Source organism: Elephas maximus, chromosome 8 (genome assembly GCF_024166365.1).
Source record: "Elephas maximus indicus isolate mEleMax1 chromosome 8, mEleMax1 primary haplotype, whole genome shotgun sequence".
NCBI classification, from domain to species: Eukaryota; Metazoa; Chordata; class Mammalia; order Proboscidea; family Elephantidae; genus Elephas; species Elephas maximus.
Genome location: NC_064826.1, coordinates 60,684,095 through 60,700,961, shown reverse-complemented (window position 1 = coordinate 60,700,961; position 16,867 = coordinate 60,684,095). Strand labels below are relative to the sequence as shown.

At 37.6% G+C, this 16,867-nt stretch overlaps 1 protein-coding gene across 1 annotated transcript in view; it reads right to left on the bottom strand.

Moving 5' to 3' along the window:
* CDK14 (cyclin dependent kinase 14) overlaps positions 1 to 16,867 on the bottom strand; it is a 693,252-nt gene that overhangs the window by 564,625 nt on the left and 111,760 nt on the right. The gene's annotated exons all lie outside the window — the stretch shown is intronic.

The following is a 16,867-nucleotide window of genomic DNA, read 5'->3' as shown; positions in this document are numbered from 1 at the left end:
ATTCTGTCCCATACGATCACTATGAGTCTGATTCGACACAAAAGCACTGGGTTTGGTTTTGGTACATGTACAGAAGCTTAATATAGAATGCACAGTTAACACTAAGTTTCTTTTCTAATCAAATTATTTTCAATGAAAGTCAAATGGGTTTGTTTTAACTGATATTTTAAATCATTATTTGCCTTCTATTTCTCTTGGCTTCCTTTGCTTCCTTAGTATTTATAACATAATCATTACTTTTCCTTCTTACCTTAGAGCTTATTCTGAACGCCGCATTTGGCAGCTACGCCATCTTTGATTGCTTCACAAAAACATACACTGAACACCTACTACATGTCAGGCACAATGTCAAGCATAGAAGGTGCAAGAATGAAAAAGATAAGATCTTCATCCTCAAGTAGTTCTTGAAGACAGCAAGCCAGTATTCCTTCCTTTCTTCCTGCTGGGCATGTAAAATGGTGTGGAGTATACTTTTAATTTATATGACCCATCTATGGCTGTTTTTATCTCCTTAAGCAAGTAACTTAATGACATACTTGTCCTTCCTCAATGATCTTTCTTGTAATAAATGTAGTTTCTTACATTTATTACAACTTCATACAAGTCTATTTTAAAAAGCAAAACAAGTCAGATAAATAATGTACAATATCCGAACCGTCTCAAACAAACTTTTCTCCACTCAGTAAGCAAGCTTACAGTTAATGCCAAATCAGAGAGGATCTAGAAAGAGAATCACTAAAAAGAATGAACAACAGCAGAGGACCTGAAGAACATCCAAATGGATGTTCTCTCACTGGCACCTCTTCAGAAGTGTCTGGGATGACAATGAATTGACTCTAGGGTCAAAGAAGCAACACAGCACAGTTATTCTGTAGCACAAACAAGTTCAATTTCTGCCCTCCGGATACACTTTCCTAGTAAGCCTTTCCTGGATGTCTTGAATTATGTTCATATGTTTGGTGAAGGTAGAACTTATAAGTGATGAACCTGGATATCTGGCTGAATGAGATATCTAAGCAAGATGTTAAAGGGGCCATGTGGTGTCTCCTTGCCACTTACAGTAAATTGCAATAGGAAAGAGATGGATGTAAAAGTGAACTGCCCAAAATGAAAACATTAAATATTTTGAAAATTCTGTTGTACAAACTAAGAACACATGTCCTAGAATGTCCACCAAGGATGTAGCTACACAATCTTTTGTTAAAGAGATTTAGCCTATGGATGGGTCTAACCAACTACACAGCAGAAAACCTACATCTTAGACTGATGGGGAGAATGAAAGAATGAAAAGAAACAGCACTGTCTGCCTCTTTAAATTCTAGAGACAGGAAACAGGTCAAAGGAGCTACATCTGTTATACCCTGGAGCAGCTCACAAATCAGCAGAACTGTTGGAAGAACCAAAAGAAGTAGGGCATTCTCAGTTTCAAAGGGTGGGCCATGATCTCCTGGATCTCAAAGGGTGGGTCCACAGCCTCCTAGGTTTCAAAGAGTCAGATCTTTGCCAACTCGGTTCGAGTCTGTGTGTGAAGTGTGGGGCTACAGTCAAGGAATGCCAGGGAAATGGGGCGACCACAAAAAGCTTAGGAGGCAGGGCTGCCATGCCCAAAGGGCAGAAGAATGGGGCCTGCCAGGGTTGAATGGGTGGAGTCACTACTCAGACGGACTAGGAGAATGGAGTTGTCTAAAGCCAGGGGAGCAGAGTTGCCATTCCAGAGCGCCTGAAAGGCAGAGCTGAAGCCCAGGGCCAAAGGGACTCCACTCAGAATCCAAGGGACATGGCTAACAGCAGAGTCGGAAAGGTGGGACCATGGTCCAGATGGTCTCAGAGAACAGAGGATTATTTTCAAGACTTGCGAGCTAATGTAATTTTTGTTCTGCTGGGTTTTGAACTTGCTTGGCCTGTTATCCCTTCTTTCCCTCCTATTTTTCCCATTTGTAATGGGAATATCTTCCTCATACCGGTTCCAGCATTGTACTTTGGAAACAAACAACCTGTATTCTAAATTTCACAAGTTTACAGATGAAGATGAATTTTGCCACAGGATGGAATATGTCTAACGTCTCACCCATATTTGATTTAGATGATTCAGGAGATGAGATTTTGGGCTTGGAGTTGATTTAAGACTTTTGAGATCATGTGATGAGGTGAATGTGTTTTACATGTGGTAAGGACATGAATTTTTAGGGGCCAAAGGCTAGAACATTACGGATTGAATTGTTGTTGTTGTAGCTAGGTGCCACCAAGTCAGTTCCGACCCACAGCAACCCTATATACAGCAGAATGAAACACTACCCAGCTCTGCACCATCTTCACAATCATTGTTATGTTTGAGTCCATTGTTGAAGCCACCACGTCAATCGAATGATGCTCCCAAAAAAATACATGTTGTAAATCCTCACCTCTATGCCTGAGGTCATAATTCCATTTGGGAACGAGTTGTATTTGTTAGGTTAATGAAGCCAGATTAGTGCAGGGTGTACCTTGAGTCAATCACTTTTGAGATATAAAAGAGATTAAACAAGGGAGCAAAGGAGAAATGGGTTAAGACAGGTGTGAAGACACATGGAGATCTCCAAGGAACCAGGAAGCAAAAGCTGAAGAGAGGACCTTCCTCCCAAGCCGACAAGGAGAAAAATTCATCCCCTAGAGCCAGTGCTCTAAATTCGGCCTTCCAGGCTTCTAAATTGGGAGAAGATAAATTTTTGTTTGTTAAAGCCACCCACTTGTGGTATTTCTGTTACAGCAGCACTGGATTACTAAGACAGACATCAACATTAATATTTACATTCCACAGAAAGTAGACACATTGTAAATACCTTTGGGAAGAATACGCAGAGAAACAATTTCGAAATGGAAAAAAATATATATACAAAGTCTGAAATACTTCCTAGAACATCATGAAAAAGAAATCTGGCTTTTCACACACAGGCTAAACAAATTACTCTTTTGTTCATGTGCCTCACGTTTTTAGGCACCTTTTCCTAGTACACCTCACAAGCTACTGGGTCCTGCTGGCGAAATACTTCTCTCTGGAGAGGGTTTAAAAAAAAGCAGGATAGAAGAAATGCCCTGAATTTAAAGCAGTTATTCTTTCTCATCATAAGAGCACAGTGACCTCTATGAAAAACATAATGAAAAATGCAAGTCAATGCTATAAAGCAGAAAATGAAACCTAGGTTTCTGTCTACCAAGATATAAGATCTGTAACTTTAGAGTTCACACAGCTAAAACAAAGAAGATATAAAATAATCCTATGCAGGTAGAAACTTCTCCTGAGAGTGTTATCTCTCAGCAGAGACCCAGACATTACTGGGGAGTCAGTTCTCATTAGGAGCCTTCTTCCAAAAACTTCCCTATTGTCAACAGAGACATATAGTTGGTGGAGTCAAAATAAAAGAAAAAACAACTAGTACAGCCTATGTTTCTGGCCCACAATAAATTCAGAAAGTATTTAAATAGAAAGGGCACCGAACTTAGATTCAGAAAGAATATGTCCAGTCTAATTCTGCTAATTCATGGGTTTTCCCATAAACACTTATCAACTTGACTAAAGTGCTGTATGATCGTGAGGAGGGGGGTCTAAAGATTATTGTCTCTCCTTCAAAAAACTGACTGATGCAGCAATAATGAGTGCTCAGTAGCTGACTTCATGATCTAGGATGTAGCAAGGAAACATAACCACTGTTCCCTTCCTCCAAGACTGGGAATGGTAGCCTAAAAAGCTGAAATCTAAGGAGAGAATCTCTTCCCACAACTATAAGAAAGATCAGGAAGGAGGGTACATGCTTCACGCCCAGCCTGAAGAAAATGGGCTTTATCCTGAAAGCTATGGGTAGCAATAAAAGGGATTTCGCAGAGAGGGGTATGGTCACGCTTGAGTTTTAGAAAGATCACTGGCAGGAACTTTGAAGATGAATTTTAGTGGTATAAAAAGAAAAAAAATTGCCGTCAATTCTGACCCATAGTGACCCTAAAGAACAGAGTAGAACTGCCCCATAGGGTCTCCAAGGCTGTAATCTTTACAGAAGCCGACTGGCACATCTTTCTCCCATACAGCGGATGGTGGGATTGAACTGCTGACCTTCAAGTTAAGAGCCGAGCGCTTAACCACTGTGCCACCGGGACTCCTTCTTAAGAGATACAGAAGGCATCGATGAAGCCAAACAAGACACTATTATAATCGTATATGTGAAAGGCGACAGGAACAGAAAAAGAATTTGAGAAATACTTAGCGCACGAAATCAACAAGATGAGGCTGTGCAGGAGAGGAAGATGCCTCTGTGACAATGATGACTGCAACTACTGCTACTTATACTAACATGAACTGAGAGCACCACTGTGTCAGTCATGGTACTGAATACTTGTATTCTCTCATTTAATCCTACTGACTGACTATCCTAGGAGGTGAGTACTATTATTTTCTCATTTTACATACAGGAAAACCGAAACTTAGAGAGGTTAAGTAGTATGTCCCAGGCCACATGATAAGTGGGGGAGCCAGGATTCAAGCCTGCATCTATTGATGCCAAAGTCTACAGGCCAAAATTTTTCCTAAGCTCCCGGCGTCTCAGGATTCTGGTGTGGGTGACTGGAAATCACTATTTACCTAAAACCATGGAAGCAGCAGTAAAGAAATCAAACAATCCATTGCACTGGGCAAATGTGCTATAAAAGACATCTTTAAAGTGTTAAAAAGCAAAGATATCACTTTGAGGACTAAGGTGCGCCTGACCCAAGTTAAGGTGTTTTCAATCGCCTCACATGCACGTGAAAGCTGGACAATGAACAAGGAAGACTGAAGAAGAATTGATGCCTTTGAATTATGGTGTTCGTGAAGAATACTGAACATACCATGGACTGCCAGAAAAATGAACAAATCTGTCTTGGAAGTACAGCCAGAGTGCGCCTTAGAAGTGAGGATGGCGAAACTTCATCTCACATACTTTGGACCTATTATCAGGAGGGACCAATCACTGGAGAAGGACAACACACTTGGTTAAATAGAGGGTCAGCGAAAAAGAGGAAGATCCTCAGCGAGATGGATGCCTACTGGCTGCAACACAGTGACTCCAACAATGGGCTCAAACATGGCAACGATTTTGAGGATGGTGCAGGACTGAGCAGTATTTTGTTCAGTTCTACATAGGGTCAGTACAAGTCAGAGCTGAGTTGATGGCACCTAACACCACCACCTAGTTCATATAATAAGAAACTTAATTCTGTACCATTTGTCATATTCTGGTTTCTAAGAGTATCTTGATGGCACAATCCCTCACAGTTATCTTAGTCTCTCCTGCACATAGCACATGGTGGGTGCCATGCTGGCTTTCCCAGTTGAGGTCTGTGGACTTGAAGCTGTAGCTGTTCTTTTACTAAATGGTGTAGAGTGTTCTAGAAGGCACACTTCATAGCCTATGAGGCTTTTCATCTTTCTACAAGATGATATAGAATTCTGGGTAATTCTGCGTATTTATCTATAGATCTACCAGTGTGGGAAGGACCCAAGCATGAAGCATTCTGGCACACTCTAATGTTTATATGCACATATTAGGCCTTCACAAGGAGAAAAAACAGACACTCCAAGTTGAAGGCATGAAGATTTATTTCATCTCAAGTGCCCTCGATTCCACTTTCTCTCAGTCATACAGTGGATGGTTACCAAAGTGTTGGTAAGGAACTAAAACGGAGGCTGGCGTAATCCTGTACCAGGGAAATCTGCTAGACTTTGATTAATAACAGATACGTTCAAGACATCTGCGTTGTTACACCTCCTGCCTTGGTGTCACGCTTAGCTACAAATGAAAACAAACAAAAAAACCTCATTGCAATTGAGTCAATTCTGAGTGATATCTCCCAGGTTAGTGCCAAAGCAGATTGGTCTGTGTCTGCTTTTGAGATATCTAAAGAGCCTTAACTACACGACAGGGGGTCCTGGCTCCATGACCGTTACCTGAAATCTAGGAAAACTCCTGCTCAATATTCCTACTTTCAGAGCGCAATAGCTAACCAGCTTAGGGCAGGTTCATATTTTCCTTTTTTAGCATCTTTAAATGTGTAATTTGATAAGGTTTTTAATTTGCTGCTTTTATTGTACCAGCACCAACACAGCCAATATTTCTCTCTGTCATATAGACTTCTATTTTATTTAGAACCTTATAGTTACTCCACAAACCTTTTCATGTCTATTATAGTTCAGATAAAGACTGAAACATATAACATGGTTATGATGGAACACAGCAGTAATTCTGGTATGAGTAACTATTTTAAGTATAGTGGCCAAGATCATGGACTCTGGAGCCAGACTGCCCAGGTTCACATCATGACTCTACCACTTATGAGCTGAGTGATTCTGAACAAGTTCCTTACCCTTTCTGAGAACGTGGGGATAATATCACCACCGTCAGAGGATTGTCGTAAGAATTAATCTTTATAAAGCACTTCAAACAGTGCCTTGCACATAGTATACACCATATATTTATTTATTACAAAAGTAAAAATAATCCTGGCTAAACTCTGAGTTTTTGCCAATGCACTAAACAGTGAGGTGGAAAAACCAATTACAATGTACTCAAAATCTAATTAACCTTCAAATAAAATGTCTTATACATGTATACATATGAAAAATATGCTCCAGTTAGAAAACTGTGCTTTTATATAAATGCCTTATTCCCTGATAAAGATATAGAGATTTTTAAAAATGCTAAATCTATATAATGTTTAGAAAACAAACACGTGGAGGAGTCGGTCTATTCTTGAGAAGACTACAAATAAGCGGACAGCCTTAGTTACCCTGTCTGAGAAAACAGAAAATAGCTCTTGTACATTTTCACTTACCTATCTCAATTTGTTTAGTCACATGAAAACTAACGATTTAAACTTATTCTTGAAAAGTAACCAGGTAGTAATTCATCACTGAAAACTTTTATGGAAAAGTTCTACATCAGATACAAAAATACACAGATATCAAACCTAGAAACTATAAAGTCAGAGTGGTTTTTTTTATTTTAAAATCCATTTTTAGTAATAGAATCCATCAAAAATTATTGTGGTCAGCAAGAACCACACAGCTATTTTTCAAGAGGCCCACATCTCTAAAGCAGGCATAAAGCAGTGAAAGGAAGGTAGTAACAGAAAGAAAAATGTGCCTGAGGGGCATATGTTACTATTCTTTGGACTTTTTTGTTCTTCTTTACTTTTTTTTATCTTTTTAAGATAATCTAGGTTAAAGGGATGTGATTATATATTTTGAAGATCTAAAAATGCAAAGATCTTCTTTAATCACAGTAAATTCTATTCACTATATTTCTATACAAGGTTTCATTGAACATTGAATTCTGTGTTCCACTGCATATTGTAGTTTCATATCCACACACAGCACCATCATTTAAAAAGAGCTTTTAAAACATTTTATACCCAGCCTTGTTCCAGAAATGATTTTAAGATTACAATATACTTACAATATATCAAGATAAAATAAAAATCTAAATAGCTAAATGGAACATCTGGTTAAACATGGGAGATTAACCACTCAGCCCCTTTATCTCCTCCTCTCAGAATGCACGCCAGTAAAGGAATAAAAAGGATGTAAACCCACCGGGACAAAGAGAAAGGTAGAAATATTTCAAACCATGGTGGCAAAGTAATTGCTGGAATGGCAGAGCAGAGAAAGCTACTAGTTATGTGCCTGTCAGTGGGATACCCAGACAGGCCAGGTAAACCAAGGACAGAGAGTGAGGAGTAGAACTAAAAACAGAAGAGCTATTGGAGCAATTGAAACCTCCAGGGTTCCCACTCCGACTCGATGTAGCCAGGCCATTCTCTGGACAAACTGACCTCTAGAGAATTAAGGATCACACTTCTCATCAAGGGAAAGTAGGCTGAGAATCAGGACTACACTGAGAGACTGAGTGAAAATTTGCAAACTGAACAACAGTCAGACCCTCAAATCCACTCCCTGATCTGCTGCCACACACAGGGGTCAACTTCCCCAAGAAAAGACCAGAAGAGTCTCTTCTGGAAAAACTGAGCCTCTCTAAGAAAAAGTCCTCACATACTGACATTTTTGATGTCCCTAATAAAGCAACTTGCTTGCCACTTTATCACCCCATAGCTAAAAAAAAAAAAAAGCAACCTACTAATAAGCCTTACACACAGCGAGAACTGCTAATCCTTACGTCAGGCCTCATGCTTAAAAAGCACTAGATAGTGAATAACCACCATATATTTAAGAAAAACCGCCGATATATAAGAGCAACATAAAAAATAAACAGGAAAGAAAAATATTAATTTTACAAAAAAAAAAAAATGAACCTATAATATTCCCCAGAGAATCATTTAAGTAGAGGAAAACAAATAGAACTTTGATTAATATCTTCAGAAAGAGAAGATATCACATATATGTAAAATACAAAGAGAGCACTATGTGAAAGAAAATATCAGCAAAAAAGATTACTGACATTAAAAATATGACAAATGAAGATTTAAATCAAGAAATTAGAAAGCTAAATCAAGGGAATATCCTAGAAAGTAGAAACAAAAGACCAAAGGATTAGAAATGCAAGTGAACAAATAAGAGTATTAGAATACCCAATATCTGTTGCTGTCAAGTAGATTCCAACTCACAGCGACCCTATAACCAAAAAACCAAACCCATTGCCGTGGAGTCAATTCTGACTCATAGCGACCCTATAGGACAGAGTAGAACTGCCCCATAAAGTTTCCAAGGAGTGCCTCATGGATCTGAACTGCCAACCTCTTGGTCAGCAGCAGAGCTCTTAACCACTGCGCCATCAGGGCTCCAGCAGAATATCAATACAGTAGATCTAAAATCTAACTAACAAGACTTTGAGAGAGTATAAGGAAAAACTGAAGAAAGGTGACTAGCAAAGTAGTAATAAAACGAGAAAAATTTTCAGAATCAAAAGACAAAAGTCTCCAGGTTCATCCCAGAACTAAAGGTCACAAATCTTCAAAGTGCCCACCAAATACTCAGGCCTATGAACAAAAATAAAGAGACATATTAAAAGGTAAATTATTATGAAACTTGACCATCCTAGAATAATATAAAAAAGATCCCAAGAGCTTCCAAAGAAAAAAATTAAAAACACATAACACATTAGCAATTAGAATAGCAAGGCCTTCTCAAAAGTAAAAATTGAATCTAGAAAACAACAGAGCAAGGATTTTAAAATTCTGTGGGAAAAATATATTTCCAACCTAGAATTCTATACCCAGCCAAACTACTCTTCAAGTGTAAAAGTAGAAATAAAGACAGCTTCAGCCATGAAAGTATCATAAACTTAATCTCCCATATTCTTTTCCTTAGGAAGTATGGAAGGATGTGTTTAAGAAGGCATACACAAGGCACAGGACATTGATTCAGGCAATCTAACACGACAGAGCACTGAAGGAAGCCCTAGGATAATGGCAGTTCTTCAGGCCTAAGGAATAAGCCATCCCAACTAGAGCTGGGGAAGTTGGAACTATAAGACAGAAGTCTCCAAATGCATTTAATCACTTGAAAGATTGTTAGCACATCTGGGGGGAAAACAGTACAAAAATAAGCAGTAGGGAAAAAGAGTATTAATTATCAACTTAACTTGAAACAAAAAACTGTACAAGCCCTGAGAGTATGGCCCCTGGACACCCTTCTAACTCAGTGCTGAAGTCACTCCTGAGGTCCTTCAGCCAAAGATTAGACAGGTCCATAAAACAAAACGAGACTAAATGGACACACCAACCCAGGAACAGGTCAGGAGGCAGGAGGGGGCAGGAAAGCTGGTAATGGGGAACCCAAGGTCAAGAAGGGGAAAGTTTTGACATGGCACAGGGCTGGCAACCAATGTCACAAAACAATATGTATATTAATTGTTTAATGAGAAACTAATTTGCTCTGTAAACCTTCATCTAAAGCACAATAAAAAAAATAAGTTGTACAAGAAAGAAAATATATCACAGTATACCATTTCACAGGGAAATGAATACTGATTACATAGTCTTCACAACAAAAATACACACTACTGATTTAAATAAGCTTTGTGATATAACCTTAGAGTACCTGAAAAACAACAAAAAAGAAGAAAATAATAAAAATGTTAATGTCATTGTCTAATAGATTAGAGTTAGCATATGGAGCTGCCCGGAAAACAGGAACCTGCTTTTTTTTTTTTACAATCACCCATTTAGTATGATATGACATTTTAAAGCTCGATGCATGTGTTTGTTAGAAAAAAATCAGCATGAGAAAATTCAAAAGAAAAGCATTTCACATTTACTAGACAACATATTCAACTATAAGCTTATGAATAAAGCTTAAAAAAAAAGTCATTACCTCAAGACAGCATAACTAATCCTAGTATGGGTAATGAACAAAAATGTGTGGCAAGGATTTCACTAAAGATGACACAATATAATTAAAGAATATCCCTTTTAAGCAAATAACAATAATATGTATCATTCACTTAAAAAGTATTCCTTGGGAGGAAATAAATTTTTAATATATAATCTCCATTTTCAGAGAATTAAAAAGATATTAAATGCCTAATAACGGTTCCTGCTGATCGCTGCCTCCCTTGGCCTGGTAAACTCCAAAAAAAAAAAAACAAACCTGTTGCCATTGAGTTGACTCCAACTCATAGCAACCTTATAAGTCAGGGTAGAAGTGCCCCATAGGGTTTCCAAGGAGCGCCTGGTAGATTCGAACTGCTGACCTTTTGGTTAGCAGCCATAGCTCTTAACCACTACACCACAAGGGGTGGAAACCCTGGCCTGGTAGGTAAGAGTATTCACAGTGCTAGTCAGTCCTGCGGCAGGAGGCAGAGGAGAAGGGGTCAGCCCTTATCCCAAGCACAGTCTCTACCAGGCTGAGCACTAATGCACTCTCATTAGTCCATATCATTAGTCTACTGATGAGTAAAAGACCTAACTTGGCACATGAAAGGCTTTGGCTTATCAACGTACAATGTGACAAAGCAGAGGTTGTATAAAAGTCAATGTAGAAAAATTGACAACTCCTGCAAGAATAAATTTCCTGAGTGACTTATAAGCTACTTTCTGAGTTAATATGAAAACAGAATTCCAAAAATATAAGCAATTGCAGCATTGTTTTGGAATAAGCATACAGCTATCCAATGTAGATAATACTTGAATGATAGGTCCCTAAAAGACAGATAATACATATTGGAATGTTTAAGTTTGGGCATATTTGCCTAAGAACCAAAGCAATAAAATATACGCTCTTGGCTTATATAAAGATAAGAGGCAAGCCAGAAAATGAGTTCCCAAATATTTGTTATATTGACTGTATCTTTAAAGCAATCGCAAATGTAAAATGCATACTTGACTATACCATATCTCATCTTCCTTTATTTTTTATACTTTTCCATTTAATATGCATGTGTTATTGAACTATACATAGAAACCTGAACCTTTCCTCTCAAACTCAGCACATTTGAAATAAAACTGCTGATCTTCCTCCCCTCAACCCTGGAACCTACTACCCATTCAGGCCTAAAGCCTTGATGACTCTAATTTGATATCCAATCTATTACCAAATCCTGTTGGCTCTACCATCAAAATAAATTAAGAATGCAATCATTTCTCAATATCTCCAGGACAGCCACTCTACTTGGATGGTGGTCAGATTCATCACTATCTCTTATTTTATTGCAAGAGCCTCCTCCAAGTAGTCTCCTGCCACTGCCCTTGCTTTCCTATCATCTTTCCTCAGCATAGCTGAAAGAGTGTTCCCCTTAAAATGGAAGCCAATTACATCACTCTGCTCAAAACCTTCCAATGATTTCACATCTCATTTGGTGCAAAAGCCAGTTTTACAGCAGTATACAAGGTCTTATACAATCAGGCTTACATTTCTGACCGCATTCCTACTACTACTTCCCTTGCAGACTCTGTTCTACTCAGAACGGCCTTCTTGCTGCTCCCTCTACCGGAAACACTCTTCCCCCACGCATCCAGGTGGTTTACTTCCTCACCACCTCCAAGTCTGGTCAAAAGTCACTGTTTCTATTACATGTTCCCTAACTATACCAATTAAAATTACAAATTTTCCTATCCCCTCTGTTGCTTTATTTTTTTTTCCATACCACTTACCACCACCATCCAAACAAATTTTACCTATTTGTTTATTCCCTGCCTCCCTTCACAGTTTAGTTCCATGGCAATGCAGGGATTTTTGTCTGGTTTACTGTTGTATTCTTAAAGCTAAGCTAAACACATACTACGTGTTCAATAAATATTTGTTGAATGAAAATGATTTCTGTCTAAAATCAAATCACATTTGATCAGAGAGTACATTCTAAAGTTTTTAAAAAGTACATCAAGTAATTATTACTGTGAGTAAAAGTAAATTAGAAAAATCACAATACAGGGCACATTGAAGAATTAAATGTAACCAAGGAAACATTTGTTAACTTTGTAATTAAACTTAGAGTTTTGTTGTTGTTGTTGTTTGCTTGTTTTACCTTGCAATTGTCTGTAATTCTAAAGCAATCTTAGTCAAAAAGAACCCTTACAAGTATATTTTCTAATACATGTTTTTGATGCTCTTAATATATCTTTTTGATGCTCTTAAAATATCTTGGTGCAAAAATCCTTTGATCATAACTGTGTGGAAAGCCTTATGGATTTGGTAATACATCAAATTTTTTAATTCTGTGTTAATTTCATTTTAAAGTAATGTATGTCATTACTCATAAAATGACACACAGCTAAAGGACTCCTTATTCTGTAGCTAAAGAACGCCATCTGGCTCAATGTGAGAGAAACCACACTATTATGTTAAACACTGTTATAAATGCAGAATTTAGTGTTTCTAAAGGAACTCACTCCTAAAATGAAATGAACTAAGTTGTGGTATTTTATTTAATTCATTTAAATAAAATTTCTAAATAAAATTAAATGGCATAGTGAAACAAATTCTTCATCATCATAATACTGGATACAGTTCTATGTACTTTACGTGTATTGTCATATTTAATCTGCACAACAATCCTTTGAAGTGTGCAGGTACTACCGTTATTCCCATTTTACAATGCAGAAACTAGGGCACTGAAAAGATAAGCGACTTGCTGGGACTCCTAGTAGAGCTCACATGTCTGCTTTTCAGAGCATGAGATACAGGCCAGACTGAGACTTGTCTTACAAGGTTTATGGTCTAAAGACATAGGCCTTCATTTTTGGTGGTATGTTACTTTATAAAAAATTAAAGGACCAGGAGAAATGGTCAGATTATTCTAATGTAGTTTCATATGTATCCACAAGAAAGCTCGTAACTTTAAAAAAAAAAAAAATTTTTTTTTTTTTCAGCAAAAACTAAAAATGTTGTCTTAAGCTTCAAACAAGTAGTTAGATCACATAATATGCCTCTTCAATCATGGAATCCTGAGATCATATAAAAATTTTTCTCAAAGAAGACCAAAAATCTGACTTCCCATTGGATCACTAAAGCATTATACGCAAGTAATTTGCAACTTATTGGCAAATTTAATATCAGCAACTTATTTCACTCATTCAGCAGAACCTACCTAAGGAAGGATTTGAATTATGTTTCGTGTCTTCAACATTTTAGCGCAAACTCCATAGATTTTCAAACACAATTTTGACGTCAAAATTTCCTGAGTAATGGAACTCTGTTTATGTTGGTCTTTCTCCATCGTTTGAGTGGGTCTGTCTGTCCCACCAACGAAAACACCGCTTTGCTACCCTGCCCCAAAGGGACAAACTTCTAGACAACAACTAAGCTACTCCGTGTTATCCGTTTCCCCTAGAGGCCAGAATGGGAAGATCTGAATAGTAAAAAAGTTTTCAGTCTTTTCTTCTTCCATTGTTGCTGTTGTTAGTTGCTGTGGAATTGATTCCGACTCACGGAGACCCCATGAGTAGAAATGTACTCCATAGGCTTTTCAAGGCTATGATCTTTCAAAAGTAGACTGCCAGGCCTGTGTCTGAGGTATCTCTGGGTCAGTTAGAACCACCAACCTTTTGGGTGGTAGTTGAACACTTAACGGTTTGCACCACCCAGGGACTCCACTCCTTTTGCCCTAGAGGAGACCATGTATTCACAGATCAAAACTCAATTAATTAAATACTGTAATTTTCATTCATGCATACCCTTTCTCCTTAATCCCGCTCCTCCATTCTCTGTCATTTCTTTCCCAACAACTTAAACTGATTCTCTGCCCACACCCAGCAATCCTGAATATTCCCTCAGTCCATATATAAAAAATAAAAAAAAACATAATCCTGATGAGAACAGATCAAAATTAAGGTAGTGTTTAACCTGTACTAAGTAAAAAAGAAAACAGTAAATTTTGAGGTTAAATTAACCATCATCCTCTATGGCTCCTGAAAGTAGCGTAAGTCCCATTAAGAACTCCATCAGTTTTTCTACCTTTTCAACCACATTTAGCCACATGTGCTTCCTCTTGAGCACCAATTCAAGACAATTATATAAATAATTCGAGTCTTCATATTGGCCCTATATTTTAACTGCCTATTCATTTGTCTGAAAACTGGGGGCTGAGGGTGGAAGAATGTAGAAGGCAGAGTTTAAGCTCCAGAAGGTGAACCTGGAAGGGCAAGGGACTGGTGTACCTTGTTTATTGACTGCTACAACCCAACCCTGAACACAATGTCTGGTAGATTTTAGGAATACAGTAACTTTGGTGGATGGGACAAAGAGAGGGATATGGGAAGGGAAAAAGAGAAGAGAGAAAAGGAAAGGGAAGGACTTTGCAGTTTTATTATGGCTGGTGGGATGGTGAAGTAAGACAATCACACTGTAAACATTGTTTCTGTTTTGGAAACTGTCTCTGAAGTCAAGCACTGACTACACTGCTGTAGATTAAATTTAAGTCCCCTGTTTTAGAACACTGTCTCACTGGGTCACTTTAACAGTTTTTATTACATTACAATAATACACTTCTAATATCTTTCTTATTTGCAATATTTCATGGGCCGTGTTTTCTGGTTTACTTTTGAAATAATCTGTTAGTAGCAGTCTTGTGGTTAACAGCTGTTACTGTCATTGCCCATGAATTATTGAGCTGGTGCTTTAACACACATTGTTATTTCATTCCTCTGTGTTCTACAAACAAAGAAAAACTTTTTTTATGAAGCAGAAATTATTAAACAGATTTTTTAATCACGTAATTTAAGTATTAATGGCATGTACAGAAGGCTAATTAAGAGATAAATCTTAAAAAAAACACAAGTCTTCAGATTGTCAGTTTTTTTGTTTTTTTAATGTGATCATGAGAGGGCATGCTATTTCCATTTTGTTTCCATTCCTTATTTAGCTTCTAAAGTGTCATTGCTGACTTCCATTAGAAATGTGAATTCACTGGTCTATGACTGATCCCAAGTACCAAAGCCAGATATTGGATATTTACAGAAATCTTTGAAGCAATAATTTTATTCAGTTCATTTTAGATGCAGGAAAGGGTCATAGGAACGTGTCATATATGCCCATCCTGGCTGCTCTGTGATTACCACACTCAACCTTCATTTCTTGAACTTCCCTCCTAATACTTTCTTAAGGCCTGAACTTTTTCCTTTATACTTTGCCATTCTAATATTGTTGGTATTGATTCAAGTGACATTAAGAAAAGAAAAATCATAATTCTAAGTCACATTTCTCCACTGTCAAATCTGGTGGCTTAAATCAATTATTTATTGGCTGTCTTTTCTGTCCTTAGGATAGTTATCATTGCTTTTAGCTGCAGCAATTGTCCCTATTTGTTTTAGGTCATCAGCAATAGATGACACTATTCCACAATTTTATTTTTCAAGCTAGCTCAGACATTGCTTTTATAATCCAGGTTTTCTTCATAACTAATGATGCCTTTACTTTTCAAATCCCTTTGGAAGAAGTTTAATTTTAAAGGTAAAATGCTATGCTTTAGTTAACTGCCTAAATCCTTCCTTTGGAGGACTGTTACCCTAAGTCACCTAAAAATCTTCTGCCTAGTTATCAAGACCCTCCAAAAACCTAGCACATTCCTCCCTCATTTCCCCATCCCGTTACTCGCTTAGTCCTTAATATGCATCTATGTCAGTTCTTGCTCACACCCATAATTATTTCTACTTTCTGTACCTCTGCTACCATCTTTTCCTCTTGCCCAAAAAAACTCTTCCTTTTCCACCTTTTACACAACCAAAACCCTGCTCACAGCAGCCCTATGCACAACACCTTCTAAATTAAGCTTTTTTCCTCATAAATGTTGTTTTAATTAGCCTCCCTCAACCCAAAATTCCAGTAGTCCAGGACTTCTTTATACCCAGCATGGTTTCCAGACCAGCCCTGAATAGATCCTTAACACTGGTTGATAAATGTCGAAGATGATTTTTTTAATAATATATTTATTGAGATACAATTCACAAACCAGAAGATGATTTTTTAGGTTTAAAAAAAAAGAACACATTTCACTATTCTAGACTCCTTTAAAACTTCCTACTTCTTCTGTTTATATGGGGTTTTGCTGTCCACCCAGATCATGTGTTACGAAATACTGAAGGCCTTTTAAAATAAATTCTCTCTTTTGTCCCAATGTGGATTGTCTGATCTAGTCACAAGTTAAAACTTCTAAATTACATAAGTCACAGCTGCTGCTTTGTTGCTGCTAAAAAAAAAAAAAAAATTCATTCATCATTAGCTCATGCATTCACATACTAGTAGCAGTCAAGATGAATGGGTTTTTAAGTCTTTCTTCCTCCCTGGTCTTTTTGTTCACCAACAATTTGGTATTTGGTTACAGTGTTTCATCTTCTCTTGTTTACATAATATAAAGAAACCACATTAAAACCACATTACCCACTTAAAATTCACTTTAAGCACATTAGAATGCTT